The sequence below is a fragment of the Ptychodera flava genome, chromosome 1 (assembly GCF_041260155.1).
Source record: "Ptychodera flava strain L36383 chromosome 1, AS_Pfla_20210202, whole genome shotgun sequence".
In the NCBI taxonomy this organism is placed as follows: domain Eukaryota; kingdom Metazoa; phylum Hemichordata; class Enteropneusta; family Ptychoderidae; genus Ptychodera; species Ptychodera flava.
The window spans coordinates 940029-959470 of record NC_091928.1 but is presented as its reverse complement, the minus strand read 5'-3'; the positions used below and the strand labels follow the sequence as shown (position 1 = coordinate 959470).

The following is a 19442-nucleotide window of genomic DNA, read 5'->3' as shown; positions in this document are numbered from 1 at the left end:
GGTTACTATGAAAGTAAAAAAAGTAACGTTGTGCCCTGGTTGGGAAAGAAAAGTTTATCAAGATTTCAAAAACAAACGTCAGATAATATTAGAGTAATTTAGTAAAAAACAAGCTCAGAAAAACGTATAGAGAAGAATGACATCACGGCGATCTTCAGACCTTTCATCATGTTTCAGTCTGAACGGTCAACATTTGATGCTATAAACTATGCCAAGTGTCTCTGTTTGGTCAAATCCGACAAAGATGAATCAATCGCGATTCAGTTTCATCACCCTGACCCGACAGGAAATAATGCAGCTCGTGGGCACCTGTACAATCGTAGCATGAACGTATCCAATCGCCGTCCAATGCATAGGCCTTTGACTGTGCATCGCCAGCAAATAACGGTTTTGGACGTAACGAGAGCATTTTTTTCGCAGTCTGTGAGAGGTTGAGTGATTTGGGTAGGCTGCATAGATCGTAATTGATTTGGTTTGGGCCGAAAACTGTATGAAAAGTAATTTTTCGTGCTCCGTCCAAATTGGATCCGCATGTTGCCGGTTTTGTCCATGGCAATCAGCAGAGCTGTGGTGGGAGGCCGTCTGATGCCGGGAACACACGGCATCGTACGCAGGGCTATCATAAAATATCATACTGCAGGTCAACATACATATCACCCATTCATAGGCCTACTGGTACATAGATCAATAAACAAACAGGGAGAGGCAATCTGCTTGAAACCATGAAGTAGTCCGTTTGTGTCTGAACTCATCTGAGGCTCGTGTTCAGTAACCGTTGGTCAAGAATTTTACTCAGTAGTGAGAATCGTTTATTCATTGTTGACATCGTAATCGATCCGATAGACACAACAAATGTTTGATCATTTGCACCTTTGCGTGTCCCCTCATGATTGGCAGCTGTTTGAATGCTTTTATCTATTGTTCTTTGGACGCTTAAAGCAAAGCATAGAAGTAGTTTTGGCATCAAAAATCAACTTAAAATGGAAAAGATGAGAGAATTTCGCCAACAAGGTGATGCCACAAGTATTCACAAAACGTAATATGTTGGAACAGTGCTTTAATTTACACCATGGTTCTTGAAAGCTCCAGATTTTCGGGAGTGGAGAATCAATTTGGTTGCTGTGACACTACCAATCTCTGTCTAATCACTAAGTAGTACATACAGGGAAACCTGTCCTAACTTACACCTCTCTAATCAGCATACCTCTTTATTATGAACATTTATCAAGCCAAAAGTTACACTTTGAATAGAATTTTACCTATCTATTCAAGACACCTCTCTTAAGGACACTTTTTGTTCCTGAAGATGTTCTTAACGATGCGACTCAGGTTCAAAGGTCAATTTTAGCAATTTTTTTTAAATTTCAAATTTCGAACCACTGACACGTGGTCTTTCTTTTGAGGAAAGGTATTGGGTCACATCGTACCAGGAAATTCCTGAAATATTACTAAAATGGCAAACTATCAGCTACACCGCGTGCCATTATTTCCCTTTTGTCTTAACGGTCGCGGATTACCGACCGACCACGATATCTTTGATAAACACGCATAGATTACGTATAGGCTTGGCGGTATAGCGCGCATGCGCTAGCTTCAAAGTTATGCTCAGCGTTTTGAACTCCGCATGTATCGGTACGGCAAACACGTCGAGCAGACCAAAGCCGGCACTCGCGCTCCGTACCGTCGAAAAAGCAAGCGAGGTCCACAAAAGCGGACCTGAAAAAGACGGCAACGTGCGCAAAGGTCGATTTAAATGTAAAACAGTCCGACTTTGGCTCATACTCCCTGCAATAACGATCAAGAATGCAGTGAAGAGTCAGATTTGGCCGAGGACGCAGACGATAACGTGCTCAGTTCAACAACTATGAAAGTATTTGACATGCTGCTTTTCGAACATATTAGGCTATGCTGATTACATACCCGAGTCCAAAAATTAGCCTGAGCGAGATGAAACTTCTGTTAGTTGCGATAATTTTATCACTCTTGCTGTACATGCTTGGTGTTAGTATCTAGTTCTTTTATATTTTTAAACTCGAAGTTTCATCTTCTATCGTGCAGTCTGTTCGTGTCTGCTGAGAAACCTTGAACAACACCGTACCCGACATCACGCGACATTTATGTCAAGGAGTTTCCCAAGCCAGTGCAGGAGTTCATACACACATAATGTAGATTCACAAAAGCAAGTTCACCGATCTGCAAATTTTTCGAAACGAAATGCAAATATTTTTTATTTCATGCCTTTCTTTCTTAAATATAACCCCAAAATTAAATTACGTCAAACGTGAATTGCGAGGGTTCACAAATGATTCTTGTGTGCGTGTTGTCTAAACTTATCAATTACCCGCAGACTCCACAGCTGCTAGCTGGACCTCAACACTGAACGTAAAACAAACCCGGCTCAACTTCTAAAAGTGCTGAAACTAGCAATTTTTGCTATATGAGGTCAGTCATCAAAAGTTTGACTAAAAGTAAAAATCTCCGAAATAATTATGTGTGCGCTGGTATTGCGCAAGTCGAGTGACTCCACTGTAGACTAGTCGATACTCTGTCTCTCGGAACACGCTGTCGATGACAGCCTGCACTGTTCTACACTACGGCGTGATTATTATTAGTTTGATAAAATCGGTACAAGAACACATATAAATAAAGTTTGAAAAAATAACACGAGTCAATCTCTCCCGTCGTAACGAAGGGCGACAAGTTTGCAGTGCGGTGCAAAAGCTAAGAAAATACGACAGACATTTTATGTTGTCAAGAGTTACATGTGTTCATCTCATCTTGAGGTAGGAAAACTAGCAAGTGACGTCCCGTTCGCACAGTGTCGGCGCTAACATGAACTTGACAATCATTTTTCACAAAGAACATGCATAAATTGCCGATCGCAAGACAGGAAGTAGACAACTGGAGACAAGAACAAGTGAATGCCCGACGCGATCGCGCGACGACAGCACACAGGTCTCGATCAGATAGACTTTTTTACACAAGTTTCGACGTCTTTGTCTTGACTGTGAACTCTGGTAACCAGATTGTAACCGTTGAGACAACAGTATACAGTTAATATGCTAGTTAAACGTTCCAAAAATGGATTAAATTGCTAATTACCCATCTGTGTTTGTTGTGTAAATACCACCCACTGCTGGCACTAAGCATTTGCCAGTTCAGTGTATAATTTCTTTCTATTTTCACACGATCTGCAATCCTACACATATTAAAAATTCCCAAAACTGACTCTAAATATTTCAACTTAGTCCTGGTGTAAGAAAATTCGCAGAAAATAGTGCGCGAGTTGGACTTCTTGGTCACAATGTGTGACGCATAGGTCGTTTACACAAATTGTCGATTGTCTCAGTTCCGTTTTTGGCAGTGCGTACATTATTCAAATAAGTATAAGTCAGCGGCGCCTGGACAGATTTGCCTGATTTTTCACCTGTGGACAGTGAATGAATATATCTGAAAGACAGTGTCTCAGATTTCCGATAAAAGGCCTGGAAGTGAAGATATCGTGAAAAACATGAACAAAGGGAGATAATATATGCAAAAATTGTCAAGTTGACACTTTGAAGGCTCATTGTGCGAAAACAAAGGCGAATTTCAAAAATCCGGGACACGGTTTTTTGCCCAGTATACCCAGCCGTCGATTGCCGTAAACAGATCACCAAGGCCGATTGGAGATTTGTACTTACACTTTTTTGAGTAAAAAAACTAAAAATAGCGCCAATGGCACTTGATCACAACTGGCACATTGTGAAACTACTCTATCTCTGGGTACACCTGTACATGAAATACTGAATGGGTAGGTGCTGCGGGTTTGGAGTTTGTCAGTAAATGCACACAGAAAACAAAGTCCCGAAGTAGCGAATTCCAGCCATTTCAAACCACACTGTTTGTCGGTGGGGTAAGCAATATTCGCAAAAATCACATTTCCAGGCTAATAGACAATGTTTACGAAATCACACGTCCTTATTACAAAATAAAAAGATCTTTGTCTTTAAATCAATGCGCCAGTAAACAGGTCCAGCAGCTAGTTATGTCATCAAGTCTGTAATGTTAAGGGTCATAACAAATGTGAGAAATCTAAAACATTAAATATGTTGTTTTTATCAATTTTATTACCAAAAGCGCATGAAAATCTCTGATACTTTGAATCAGCCATCCTGAATATTTGTAACATTCATCAAAACCTCATTTCTGTTCCACAACTCATAAATAGTCCACAATGCAGGATTGGTGTACATTCCAAAACTACATATATGAAAGACCCCTAAAATCAATTAGTTAAAGGGGGTTAGAAATTTCCCAAAACTATCTAACCGCTGCTCTGTTTGGCTCCATTTTTCGGAATCAGAACCTTGGAATTAGTCAGAATATCTTACCAAATATCAATGCAGTCTGTTCAGCAGTAATGACCTATGGTCATTATGTTAAAAATACCGCCAATGGCGCTTGGACATAATGACCGCCTAGTATTATCGGCATTTATCAACAACCACACTCACTGTGAATTAGACAGACCACGAAGTCAATGAGCAACATATAGCTGACAGACTATTTTTCACATTGCGATTTAAGCTCATTTTCATGAGAAAAGAGACATGTATATGTATATGGAGAAAAAGCAGAAGACATATTTGTAAATTGTTTGTTAAGTGACAATCATATATGCATCTCTTGAAATTTTGTGGTTATAAGGTATAACAGTAGTGTAAGAATAATGAGGTATGAATAAGTTAGTAAAGCTAAGTTGACAGTAATTAAGATTACAAAATTATACACTAAGCTGGGGAAATCTGATTGAAATAAATGTTGAAAAGTAGCAAAGTCATGGTCATCTTTTGTCTAATACCTTGTGTAAGTTCATGAACTTTACATAAATCTTGCTATAGATTTGTTGCTAATGGGCAATAACTGTGTTTCAGATCATTTGAGAGCAATCTATCCATGACAAGTTTAAATTGTAATACACTTCTAGAAACTTCTCAAATAATTTTTTCCCTGTAATTTGCTATGAGAACACATGGACAGATACTCAGGACTCTATGCTGGTGCTACCTTGATAACTAACCTACAACTTGTAACGTTATTGTCTAACCTGTTCACCCCAATTTCCTGTAGACAGGTCCACACTCTCCATTGATAACAATGGGTTTGGGCCATACCATTGTAGTGAAAGACTGTAACATGTGAGGTTGTGGATACTTAATCTCTGGAATGTCAAAGTCTGCATATTGACTCAAGGATGTTTACTTAACAAATGCCTAGGGTCATCTCAAAAGTGAGAATCTAAACTATGAAATATGTTTTTTTTATGCTTTTGATGCCCAAAAGACCATAGAAATCTCTTATACTTCGAATCAGCCATCCTGCATATTTCTAACATTCATCAAAACCTCATTTCTGTTCAACAACTCATAAAACAGTCCACAATGCTGGATTGGTGTACATTCCAAAACTACATATATGAAAGACCCCTAAAATCAATTAGATAAAAAGGGGGTTAGAAATTTCCCAAAACTATCTAACCGGCGCTCCGTTTGGCTCCATTTTTCGGAATTGGAACCTTGGAACCAGTCTATGTACGGTATCAAATATCAACGCAGTCCGTTCAGCAGTTTTTGACTTTTTGTCGTTTACGGAAATGGACGACATCAAACACCGGTTGAAACCACCTCTATATCACAACTTCCAGTTGTGATAATAAAAACACGTGTTTTTGAGTAAAACAGCCGTATATGCGCACTGTTTTTGAAAAACTAACAAATTTTCTGAACTCTTCGGTGACTGAGCAGATAAAAAAGTACCACATGTCGGGGGTGTGTGACCACGTCTTCTTTGTGAAAATGAGGATTGAAAATAAGTGACAATGAACCTGAGTCGCTACCTTAATACATAGGTAGAACAGTATATTAAATTATAAATTCCACGAACAGTAAGCCTTCTCAATTTAGCCAAGTCAAAGTCATCACTGTGCCCCCTCGATAGTCACAAAGTCATCACTGTGCCCCCTTGATAGCCAAGATCAAAGTCATCACTGTGACCCCTTGGTAGCCAAGATCAAAGTCATCACTGTGCCCCCTTGATAGTCACAAAGTCATCACTGTGCCCCCTCGATAGTCACAAAGTCATCACTGTGCCCCCTCGATAGTCACAAAGTCATCACTGTGCCACACCTTGATAGTCACAAAGTCATCACTGTGCCACCTTGATAGTCACACCCTCGATAGTCACAAAGTCATCACTGTGCCCCCTTGATAGTCACAAAGTCATCACTGTGCCCCCTTGATAGCCAAGATCAAAGTCATCACTGTGCCCCCTCGATAGTCACAAAGTCATCACTGTGCCCCCTCGATAGTCACAAAGTCATCACTGTGCCACCTTGATAGTCACAAAGTCATCACTGTGCCCCCTTGATAGTCACAAAGTCATCACTGTGCCCCCTCGATAGTCACAAAGTCATCACTGTGCCCCCTCGATAGTCACAAAGTCATCACTGTGCCCCCTCGATAGTCACAAAGTCATCACTGTGCCCCCTTGATAGTCACAAAGTCATCACTGTGCCCCCTCGATAGTCACAAAGTCATCACTGTGCCCCCTCGATAGTCACAAAGTCATCACTGTGCCCCATTGATAGCCAAGATCAAAGTCATCACTGTGCCCCCTCGATAGTCACAAAGTCATCACTGTGCCCCCTCGATGGCCAAGTTTAAAGTCACCTGTTAACTGTGATATACGCACGACAATGTATTGGTATACTCAATCACTTTATATGGTTAGGTTTGTATAAGATGCTGCGGTTCGACGCAGTAGCTGACAGCAGTTTGGATGGAAACGTAATCGGCCTATATACACTATAAATGACACACTTCTGACGGTGATCAAGTTTACACAAAATATAGCATAGATTAATTTCCATGTAGGTGATACTATATGAAAAGGACGACCAGGGAAAACACCAGTTCATTTCTGTCAACGTTCACATTCGTACAATTATGGATGCATACGACGGTGCATTGGTGGTCAGCTGCAGTGGGGGAAGCAAGATGACCGAACAGGGTGGATAACAACGATTAATCAACATCTTTTCAATGAAGTGTGCCAACACTTACCTCTCCGACGGATAGATTATTTTCATTCGATTCGAAACTTCCTTTCAACGAAGACTTTCTCTTGCAGCTTATGATCACTTATATCTTACAACATGTATGCGACAACTGTTGACTAGGTCACTGCTAGCTCGCACCTTTTTTAAGCCAGGCTTTGTACGAGTGACTAGTCACGAGTCATGTGATTTATCAGCTGGCGAGATGGAATAATCCATTATGCCACAGGGATGTACAAGAGACGCTAAACTTGGGTAGGGCACTACACTGGGTTTGGGCATACAGACTGGTATCGTAGGTTTCTCCAGAGTCACCGTCGCTTGTGTGGTCATGAATTAAAAAAGGAGCCAATGCATACCACACAGCGGTCGCGTATATCTGCGCGCTGCGTATCGATAAGCGACTACTACGTGTAGTAAATAAATCTTTTTATAGAAACTGAAAATATATGCCTTTGAATGAATACTGTCACAATTTGTACTGAGATTGTTTTTACAAAATTAAGTGGAGATGTTATCTTATGTTTTTCATGATTAAGGATATGTGATTTGATTATCAACAGAACCTTTACAGTTTCAATAATCATGATAATCAGTACTCTAAGTAACACACATTTGTGCATATAAATTTCAAGCATTACAAATGTAAAACACTGATTTGGTGCTAAATTTCCGTTTGATGGATTCAAGGCAAAGGGAAATATCAACATGTAGGAGATAGTATACAACAACCGTCACGTAGTCTTAAAGGAGAGCTTCACAAAGGTTGAGTTTTAGCTCACATGTTTACGCCACCTGAGCTGTTGTTGTGGCACTTTCTGTCTGTCTGTCTGTTAACATGATATGTCAAGAAAGGCTGAACAGATTTCAACCAAATTTGGTACAGAGGTTCAAATATCAAACGGCAACATTTGATTAGAGTTTGATGGGCGTGGTTTGCATATTTATGAAGTTATCACATTTTTAATTTTTCTGTTACATGGTTGTCTATGGGAAGAATGGTGACCATAGGGTTATAAACTAAGATTTACTGCACCAAATATCATGAAACTTACCATATAAGGGACTGGTCAGTTTCTTCAGCCTGGGGGGGGGGCGGTGGATTCATGGGGGGGGGTCACCCTGTTTTTGACTTTGGTGATAGGGGGGTCACCATGTTTTTGAAATGCCCAATAGGGGGGGTCAGTGTGTTTTTGAATTTTGACACCGGCTCATCATTGCCTAAAATGCTAGTGTCAGCCACAAATTTCATCATTCAGTTGTATTTTTGTAACTTTATTAATCAGTCATATTTTTCAGCACGCCTAACTTTAACATATCAAGCATACATACATCAGAGATATCTGTATGTTCAATATTTTTCAGCGTGCTCTTCAAGCTCAATACTTTAATATATCAGACATTTTTCAGCATGCCCTTCAGGTGCATGACTTTAATATACAAGGCATATATATCAGAGATATCAGGATGTTCATATTTTTCGGCGCCCCTTTGGGCGCCATACTTTAATAAATCAGAGATATCTTTATGTTTGCTAAGTGAAAGTGTACCATTATGAAATCTGCATTTCATATGAAAAGGATGACAAATTCCTGATACTTTTCTGTTCTCTCTATGAGAATTCAGTATGAGAAAGCAACATGCACAAATATTTCATAATATTATATTTGATACAGTGACTTATTTTAGAGATAGAAAAATGACAAGATATCTTTCCTTCTCATTGATGCAATTATTTCCTTTGTTTCACAGGTTTTCTGTAGAAAGATGCTTTTATGAACAAAATAACAGTCAAAAAAAGCAGTTTTTGTCATTATTAGCTGTGCTTTTATGGTTTCAATGTTACAAGAAAAGGTCCTCTCAGACACTGTACACATCAAATTTGGCTAAAAAAGCTCTCTATGGCTCCTCAGGAGATTTAATTGGATGGTTGGCAAGTTTTAACACCCATCAAAGTTTTTGATTCACTGCTTTTTCCTCTTTGATATTAATGATTGACATCCATTTCTGTACAACAGTTCAGGACATCTGGTTAAGCATAGAAAGTGTGATATATTCACAGCTCATTCAAAATACAGCTCATTCAAAATGTACTGTATTCAGACTTTAAGATTGACACTTTGAAATTCCTATCTTACAACTGACATGTCAACAATGTCATTAAAACATAGAATGACTATATAAAATATAAATATATGTAAAATGTAAAATATAATATATATATATATATATATATATATATATATATATATATATATATATATATATATATATATATATATATATATATATATATATATATATATATATATATATATATATATATATATATATATATATAGTAGATGAAAGTCCGGAGCTGGACCTATAGCTCTAGTTCAACTATTGAGCACTCTGCCAGTCCGATGAAGACATCAATCTACGTCCTGCTCGTATATATATATATATATATATATATATATATATATATATATATATATATATATATATATATATATATATATATATATATATATATATATATATATATATATATATATATATATATATATATGTCCACCTTTTGTTTTACCTATGTCGCGCGCCGGGGGGGGGGGGGGTCACCCTGTTTTCGAAATTGGAATAGGGGGGGTCACCCTGTTTTCAAAATTTGGAATAGGGGGGGTCAGCCACTTTTTGACGTCAGCAAAAAATAATCCACCGGCCCCCCCAGGCCGAAGAAACTGACCAGTCCCTAAGCTTTTTTCTCAATAATGAGATAGTGTGATAAGTACCATATCAATTGAATGCTAATTTGCATTTCATGAACTTTTGTAATCAGTAAGCATCACACTTGAAGTAACATTGTACAGATATTGATCTGAAAGACACCTGGCTGAAGAGTGATATATTTAGCAGTACCATGTTAATTAACAGCTTATATAACAAATATATATGTAATATATGTAACTTGCATGGGTTTTTAAATAGAAAACTGGCCAAAAATAGTGGTTGATGTTCCATTCTAAGGTTTCATCAACTTCATTGGTTTGATCACAGTGTTAATTGGGACTGTGGTTTGATTCATGGGAAAAGCCAAGCTTGGCGCGCGCTTTCAACACATGATACAGCAGGGACCATTTCCCAATGGGTATTGTATCGTTCGTTGCTCATTGACATTCATGTTGGATGATGCGTGTATGTGCATGAGTGAACAAACACTGTGATACCCATTGGATATGGTCATGTGATAAAAGCACCAAGCTTGGCACTTTTTCATATGAATCAAAATCCAAAAAGTTGAGGAAGCCCTAAAATGCAACTTCCGCAATTATTTTGGTCAGTTTTGTGAAAAATAGGGATGGATAATGCATTCCTATAAAGGTCAATACCATAATCCTCTGATGACCATGTTGGTGATATTGCCTGTGAAAGGAGTTCCAAGCATTCATCACTTAGTTGCAAGGAAGAACCATTCAATATTGGTCTGGAATGTTCTAAGTCTACAAAGTCATCAACATATCCTTCGACACCATAGTTGGCAATTTCAGTCTCAGATAGGTCTACCCCAATAGGATTTTGCAACTGACCTGCAACCCATAGACGAAGTGGGGATGAACCCACCGTCCTTATTCTGTGACAAATCCAGGCATTTCGCCAGAGTTCCAGTTTGTTATTGATCCTGTCCAGGAACACATAATGAAGGGCTGTAATGTGAACAGGATTTAATGGATCCAGCAGGAAATTGTCCTCCATAAAGTGAAATAACTGGTAGTATAAGGCAAGCACTCCTTCATATATATCACGCCATAACCTTTCAATTCTCTGGTTGTGAACGCTGCTACCTGTTATCATACTGCCACGATTGAGTCCACGCGCCTGTAGCATGAAATCTGCAATTTCAACATTTTCCATGCCTTGGTCTGAGCGAACCCTGCTTGGAACACCATAGGATCTAACAGCTGACTTAAAGCATGCTAACAGGGTATCTGCTCGATTATTATCACTGCACTGTAGCATTACAGGAAGTCGACTGAACCCATCTATACCACCAATGATGATCATTCTCCATCGTATCAGTTTGTGATTAGTATCAATATGCCAGAGGTGATTTGGACCTTTAACATTGTATATTCGACGCTGTAACCTACCACGTTTCCTTGCTTCAACCCCATCTCCATCTATGCGGCATACACTGTCCCTAAGTCTGACCCTTTGCACTTTTATTCCACTCTTTTCCATGAGCAAGTGCTTCGGCATGTTTTGCCCACAATAGGGGAATTCTTTTGTTAGTTCCTCAACATGATCATCAAGTTCTGCATCTGAAATGTCACTAAACATCATTTTACTGAGACCATACTGTCCCATTCGACGGTAAATTGTTCTTTCTGAACACCATGAGCATTGAGGCTATTTCTGAGATCTTGAAACCTTGGTCCAAATGAGTTTCCAGTATGTCCCTTGGTATGAGAAATTCAGGAGCACCACATGCACCATGCACTCGGGGAGGATTATATGACAACCAAATGTTATACATGTTGTACGCAAAGCCATTTGATCAGCAGGATTTTTCAAACCTAGCAAATCCATTTCATAGCTTGATAATTTACATACGATATCAGGTGTTATTTTCTCCATTTCGAATGTCCTTGATAGCTGTCCAAGGTTCAGTTGATGCAGCACGTACATCGGAAATACTTGTCAGTGACTCCATATTTGAAGACTGCAAATTTCCATTCAATATGGCAGACTGAACATGAAGCTATGCACTATGGGATATGTATAAGGCCTACTTCAATGTCAGTGAGGACCGTTTGTCATCACATTACGACACATCACATCTGCTCATCACATTATGACATTTTCTAATCACATAATGCCATAACCTCATCACATAATGGCAAAACCTCATCACATAATCATATGAACTCATAATAGAATGTTATACCCTTCTCACATAATGCTTTACCAACATCACATGATGACATGTCCTCATCACATAATGGCAAAACATCATCACATAATCATATGTCCTAATAACATAATGCTATACGCTTTTAACATAATGCTGTAACGTCATCACATAATGCTGTAACCTCATCACATAATGCTATGTCCTCATCACATAATGACATAACCTCATCACATAATGACATATCCTCATCACATAATGCTATAATCTCATCACATAATGACATATCCTCATCACATAATGCTGTAACCTCACACATAATGTCATAACCTCATCACTAAGGCTATTGTCTCATCACATAAATGCATATCCTCATCACACAATGTCATAACCTCATCACAAATGTCATAACCTCATCACATAGTGCTATTATCTCATCACATAATGACATATCCTCATCCCATAATGCTAAAACCTCATTACATAATGTCATAAACCTCATCACATAATGACATATCCTCATCACATAATGCTATAACCTCATTACATAATGCTATAACCTCATCACATAATGTCATAACCTCATCACAAAATGCTATAACCTCATCACATAATGACATATCCTTATCACATAATGAGATATCCTCATCACATAATGCTATAACATCATCACATAATGACATGTCCTCATCACATAATGGCATAACCTCATCTCATAATGACATATCTGCATCATGTAATATTTAATTGGGGTGACATATAGTTATCATACATTATAAGACAGCTATGGCTTTCCATAGTCTGGCATGCGAGACTATCGCGGCAAGTGCTTCAACTCGGACGGACGGCTCAATGTCAACGTGACACATTGAACCCGTTCTGGCTATAGACACGATGACCGTGTCGATATAAGGCGCTACTCGTTGAATCTGGTGTGGCAATAAACCCAAAACAAGCTGCGCCTCAACGTAAGTTCAACAGACCGTATGATCTTCAGAAAGCGACATAGAAGGCAAAAACATCAAATCATTCGACGAACAACAATTTCCATCATCACATAAAAATTCCGCAAATTCTCGATCGGAATCGAACCTGCACTGTAGCGGAGACATCAGCAGTCAGGTATATTTAATAAAAGCTGTAGCCTGAAGTCTTCAGTACCGTGGCCGAAAACGACACAGACCCTCTTCAGTTTGTAATTGCGTCGTTCTGTTTGAGCTGCGTCGTTCTGTTTTGACCTGCGCTCTTCAGTTTGTAATTGCGTCGTTCTGTTAGAGCTGCGTCGTTCTGTTTTGACCTGCGCTCTTCAGTTTGTATTGCGTCGTTCTGTTTGAGCTGCGTCGTTCTGTTTTGACCTGGGCTCTTCAGTTTGTAATTGCGTGGTTCTGATTGAGCTGCGTCGTTCTGTTTTGACCTGCGCTCTTCAGTTTGTAATTGCGTCGTTCTGTTTGAGCTGCGTCGTTCTGTTTTGACCTGCGCTCTTCAGTTTGTAATTGCGTCGTTCTGTTTGAGCTGCGTCGTTCTGTTTTGACCTGGGCTCTTCAGTTTGTAATTGCGTCGTTCTGTTTGAGCTGCGTCGTTCTGTTTTGACCTGCGCTCTTCAGTTTGTAATTGCGTCGTTCTGTTTGAGCTGCGTCGTTCTGTTTTGACCTGCGCTCTTCAGTTTGTAATTGCGTCGTTCTGTTTGAGCTGCGTCGTTCTGTTTTGACCTGCGCTCTTCAGTTTGTAATTGCGTCGTTCTGTTTGAGCTGCGTCGTTCTGTTTTGACCTGCGCTCTTCAGTTTGTAATTGCGTCGTTCTGTAAGAGCTGCGTCGTTCTGTTTTGACCTGCGCTCTTCAGTTTGTAATTGCGTCGTTCTGTTTGAGCTGCGTCGTTCTGTTTGACCTGGGCTCTTCAGTTTGTAATTGCGTGGTTTTGTTTGAGCTGCGTCGTTCTGTTTTGACCTGCGCTCTTCAGTTTGTAATTGCGTCGTTCTGTTGAGCTGCGTCGTTCTGTTTTGACCTGCGCTCTTCAGTTTGTAATTGCGTCGTTCTGTTTGAGCTGCGTCGTTCTGTTTTGACCTGCGCTCTTCAGTTTGTAATTGCGTCGTTCTGTTTGAGCTGCGTCGTTCTGTTTTGACCTGCGCTCTTCAGTTTGTAATTGCGTCGTTCTGTTTGAGCTGCGTCGTTCTGTTTTGACCTGCGCTCTTCAGTTTGTAATTGCGTCGTTCTGTTTGAGCTGCGTCGTTCTGTTTTGACCTGCGCTCTTCAGTTTGTAATTGCGTCGTTCTGTTTGAGCTGTGTCGTTCTGTTTTGACCTGCGCTCTTCAGTTTGTAATTGCGTCGTACTGTTTGAACTGTATCGTTCTGTTTGATCGTCGCTCTTCAGTTTGTTTTGTTGTAATAAAGGGAAAGCAACTCCACACATCGTTCATATCTGAGTTGTTTGCATTTTGTGTATGATATTGTGTATATTGTGAGTGTTTATCATGTTTGATTGTTTTATGTGAGTAGGCCTATTGGTTGGCCATGGCGAATGTAATAAAGGGAAAGCAACTCCTCATATCGTTCATATGTGAATTCTTTGCGTTTTGTGTATGATTCTATTTGTGTGTATATAATGTTTAGCTGTTTTATGTAAAGGGTTGATTAGCCATGGCCGGGGCCATGGCGAGACGTACCCGTAATTTACGTGTCTTCAGTGTCTTGCTGTTAACCCACATTGGAGCGGAGAGACTAGCGTTACACTGCGATCCTTTGAAGCTACGTTTCGAAAACAGAGTTTTCTTCATCAGTCACTTAAAATTCATTTTTGATTGGTGAGACATGTTGAATGATTGATTGATTTTATGTGTTATTATGTTGTTCCACTGAAGTTTGTTGTTCAACTACGGAAGCTATGTCTACGGTTTGGTCTTGTTGTGTTTGCGTATGCTCCTGTGAATCGGAGTGCCATCTATTGTAGCTTTTGTGAAGTCTGGCATTTGTAAGTGTATCGCATACTTCTGTTCCCTCTGTATGCGATTATTGGTTGCTCGAAGGTTTGCAGCAGGAAAAAAATATTTGGGACAAGATTTCACTGACGTACGGTTCTCGATCCAAGGCTTAAATAGTATAAAATCATGGACTTTTGTATAAAATACAGCAAAAACGGGCTAAGTGTCAAAGACACAAGGAAAAAAAGCTGGAGCAACAAAAAAGGACCTCGAAATTAAGAAAGTGAAATAGAAAAACATGGAAAGACATTGATGAAGTTCAGAGAGCTTTAGATGATATTTACGAAGTCAAAACACAAGGTATTAGTCAACGTGCTAGAGTAAGTTAAGATGACATGAGCTTGGTGAAAAAAGCAATGCTTATTTTTTGAAGCTTGAAAAGAGAAATCATTACAAAAATCACATTCGTAAACTTCAAGCATCTACAGATTTAAATGAAATTTTAAACACGCAGAAAGAATTTTATCGAAATTTATACCAGACTACACATTGTTTTCCTGAAGAAAAACCAGAAGAGTTCACTGGCGATTTGCATATTCCTTTACTGTCAGAATTACAGAACAAATATTTGTGAGGGTTATTTGAGTCTCGAAGAGTGCTACCAAGCTTCGAAAAACATGTCCAGTAATAAAAGCCCGGGGAATTGCGTTTCTGGCCCTTGTATGGTAATTTAATTGTACTGAGTTTAAACTATATGTACACGTCCATATGGAGAGTTGTCAGTGTCAGTTTCCCAAAGACAAGCAACCATTACTTTGATTGATAAAAAAGAAAAAGATCGTCTGTAGCTGAAAAATTGGGGACCTATTTGTCTTTTAAACTTTTATTATAAAAATTGTTGCCAAGGCCCTTTTAATTCGAATTTCAAAGTTTTATCGGAAATAATTTACCCAAATCAAGCTGGTTAATATGTGAAAGGTCGCTACATCCGTCGGTGACGCTGTTTGCAAGATTTTAGACTCAATACACTTTACAAAGGAAAACGATATTCCTGGTATTCTACTTTAGTGATTTTGCCAAGGCATTTGACTCTATCGAGTGGCCTGTCCTTTACTTTGCTTTAAAGAAATTTAATTTTGGTGAATCTTTTATTCTGTGGGTCAAAGTTTTATACTGCGATATTTCCAGTCATTAATAATGGTGTCACCTCTGGTTAATTTTAAGTTAGCAGCGGTTCAAGACATGGTGATACTCTTTCACCTTACTTTTTTTTAGTTTAGAAATTTTGTACATCGCCATTCGTCACAACAAAACAATTAAGGGCATTCAAATCGAACAAAATGAGTTAAAATTGCACAATATGCAGATGACACCACTCGAATGTTATCAGATGTGAAATCTGCCGAAGAATTTCTCAGAATAGTTGACTCATTCGGCAACATCCCCGGCCAGAAGATCAATAAGGAACAGAGTGACGCACTATGGTTAGGTAGTAAGAGAGATTGTATATACACACATAAATCGACTCAATGTACCGCATCATTTAACAAAGTTAGAAACGACGTGTGAAGTTGCCCTCACTTTCCTTCTTATAAAATTGCTCAAAAAATGCTCAGGATGTAAACTGTCTGCTCTACCACGTGTGGCAAGTGATGATGACGACCACGAGGTAGCCTTGTCCAAGGGTAACAGTGGAAGCATAACCTCTCTCCCTGCTATTTAAATTTATATATATATACAGTAAAAACATGTTGTTACTGTGCACATTATCTTATGGAAACAGTTCTTGTCTAAAAGTGTAGACAAAAAAGAAAATTCTTCCGTTCTATTTATTTATAACGGAGGTCAAACAAAAGCACAAAGTTGAGAGAAACATTTCCTACAAAAATAGCACAACTGAAAAGTATAGGACCCGCTGGCATATTCTGGTAATGTACTTTGAATCATAGATTTAGAATGTCTTTTTTTTGTAAGTGCTATCCTTGTTCTTTGTCTTTTGTCTGTGTTCTGTTTCCGTTGTCTTTTTCGTACCTTTTTCTCTTGTTTACAAATTATATATATATATATATATATATATATATATATATATATATATATATATATATATATATATATATATATATATATATACGGAGTGTCTATTGCTGCGGCCTCCATTCGAAAGTTCTGACGTCGCGTATACAGCATGCACTTAGTTCGTTGACGTGATGACGTCTCTGACAGATAGGTCACGTGGTCAAAGGTCATAGACAGACGTTTCGCGTTTGCGGCAGGTGAGGTTGATTTTCTCGCCCCCCGAAACATTTTCTCTTGGGTTAAAATGAGTAAATTTTGAGTTGCTTTCCTGACAATTTTTTTTTATATGGTATCTTTTGTCATGGTGCAAGAATGAGCATGCAGTATACTGTCAATCGCAGGGCTTGCATTTAATCACAGAGACTGCCCAACCGACCGGTCGTCCCCTTCGTCGACCATCAGACCAACTTCATGAACTTTCCGAGCGCAAGGTGAATCGTGGCAGAAATATACAATTACACTTACTTGAGCCAATTTCTACACAAACTGGGAAAAGTTTACTTCAATCAATTGACAAAATCTGTCTCCGAAAAAATCTTAGCGTGTCAATAGCCACCTTGGCTATTGCCACGCGCGTGGCAATTAATAGCCAATTTGGCTATAGCCAAGCGCGTGGCAATAGACACTCCTATATATATATATATATATATATATATATATATATATATATATATATATATATATATATATATATATATATATATATATATATATATATATATATATCAGTCTAGTAAACACAATAGGAACACAACCTTTAACACAATAGAACAAAGTTAGACATCCTAGCTTCCAGAATGAAATAATACGTACAATCTGCCATTATACCACGAAATTTATCCACTGAACCTGACTTGAGGCGATTGATAAAGAAAGTCTGGCACACTTTCGAAACATAGCGTTAGTGTCGTACGCAGTGTCTCAACTCTGGAGTACAGACTGCACTGACATTCATATTCAGCTGTCTCGCCTTACCTATTCTGCCATTGTACAGACTGCACTGACATTCATATTCAGCTGTCTCGCTGTTCTGTACACAAGACAGTGAAACAAAAAATACACACCACCATACATTAAACGCAAACAACCAATATGTGAACGATGTGTGGAGTTGCTCTCCCTCTACTACCTATGACTCCACGGGCACCCATGCCAGGCCAAGTTGCAATGGTATTCTCCAAGGGACCATTCATACGGATAGTTTTCAATCGGATTCGAACCCACAACATACGGCATCAGTCGCCTAGCTGAGAGGCCAGAGACAGAACCAGTCGGCTAAATCTCCAATGTTTGTTACAAAATGTTTACTCCAGTACTTCCGTGTTAGGCTGAAAACAAACTGAAGAGCACAAATCAAGCAGAACGATGCAGTTCAAACAGAACGACGCAGGTCTAACAGAACGACGCAATCACAAACTGAAGAGCGCAGGTCAAAACAGAACGACGCAGCTCAAACAGAACGACGCAATTACAAACTGAAGAGCGCAGGTCAAAACAGAACGACGCAGCTCAACAGAACGACGCAATGGTTCTACTCCGGAATAAAAACATGAAAAAGGACGCGATGCGTTCTGCAGACTCAGCACGCCCAAATAATCACGTGATGCCGGTACAAACAAACCCACATGTGTACTAACGCGTATGGAAATACACGTACGTCTATGCGCGTTTGCGCACATGGCTTTACAACCCTTTTCAGAATTAGAGCGCGAAGCCACTGCAGTGAACTGCAAGAAAACTGCTTAGGCCAGGAAGAAAAAATAAATTGTTCATCGGAATCGCCGCTTCTACTTTGGCATATTTGGAAATTTTTTTTTTTTTTGATCCCGGCAAATTCTTACTTCCGCATTGCAAATATTTTTAGTACTGCCGCTGGTGGCGCCCTACACTGTGTCGGGTTTTCGCGGGCACGGGATTTTGAATGAGACTTCATACGTGTTCGGACTCAGTTGACCGCCAACATGTTGTTGTGACGTCTGAATTTGGCGAATCACGACGCAAAGTGGGTCGATTTGGCCAGAAATTTGCTCGTTTTGTAAAGGTTAGTACATGTCACATCATGAGTATTAATTTGATGGCCAACATTCGACGTGATGGCCAACAGTTAGTTCTAAATGACGCTATTCAGTGTTTGTCCTGATATTACGTTCGGCGATTTGTTCAACAAGATCGTGACAGCAGATGGACGGTGCATCCGATTGAATGAAAATTGCATCGAAAGTATAAAAATTTACGGCAATGACAAAAAACATGGTAGCGTCGATGTTAAAGTACTATCTGAATGATGACTATATAACTTCACTCCGATCACAGTACAGTGTTGTTAGACCATTGTGTAAAATGTGTATATATAGACAGTGGTAAAGAGGCCAAAACATGGGGTCAAAGTAAAATGAAAAAAACTCAGATGCTAGGTCCCACCAGGACAATATTAAAGGACAATACTGAATTGTTGGATTTCAGT

General features: G+C 39.1%; 1 protein-coding gene across 2 annotated transcripts in view; it reads right to left on the bottom strand.

Moving 5' to 3' along the window:
- Positions 1-7281, bottom strand: part of LOC139115860 (uncharacterized) — a 74053-nt gene extending 66772 nt beyond the window's left edge. Inside the window, exon 1 of one of the 2 annotated variants that reach the window (XM_070678300.1) lies at positions 7104-7281. The gene's annotated coding sequence lies outside the window, so the exon portion shown is untranslated. The remainder of the gene's footprint in view (positions 1-7103) is intronic. The other variant, XM_070678383.1, reaches the window with a different exon arrangement.
- Positions 7282-19442: the final 12161 nt, after the last annotated feature.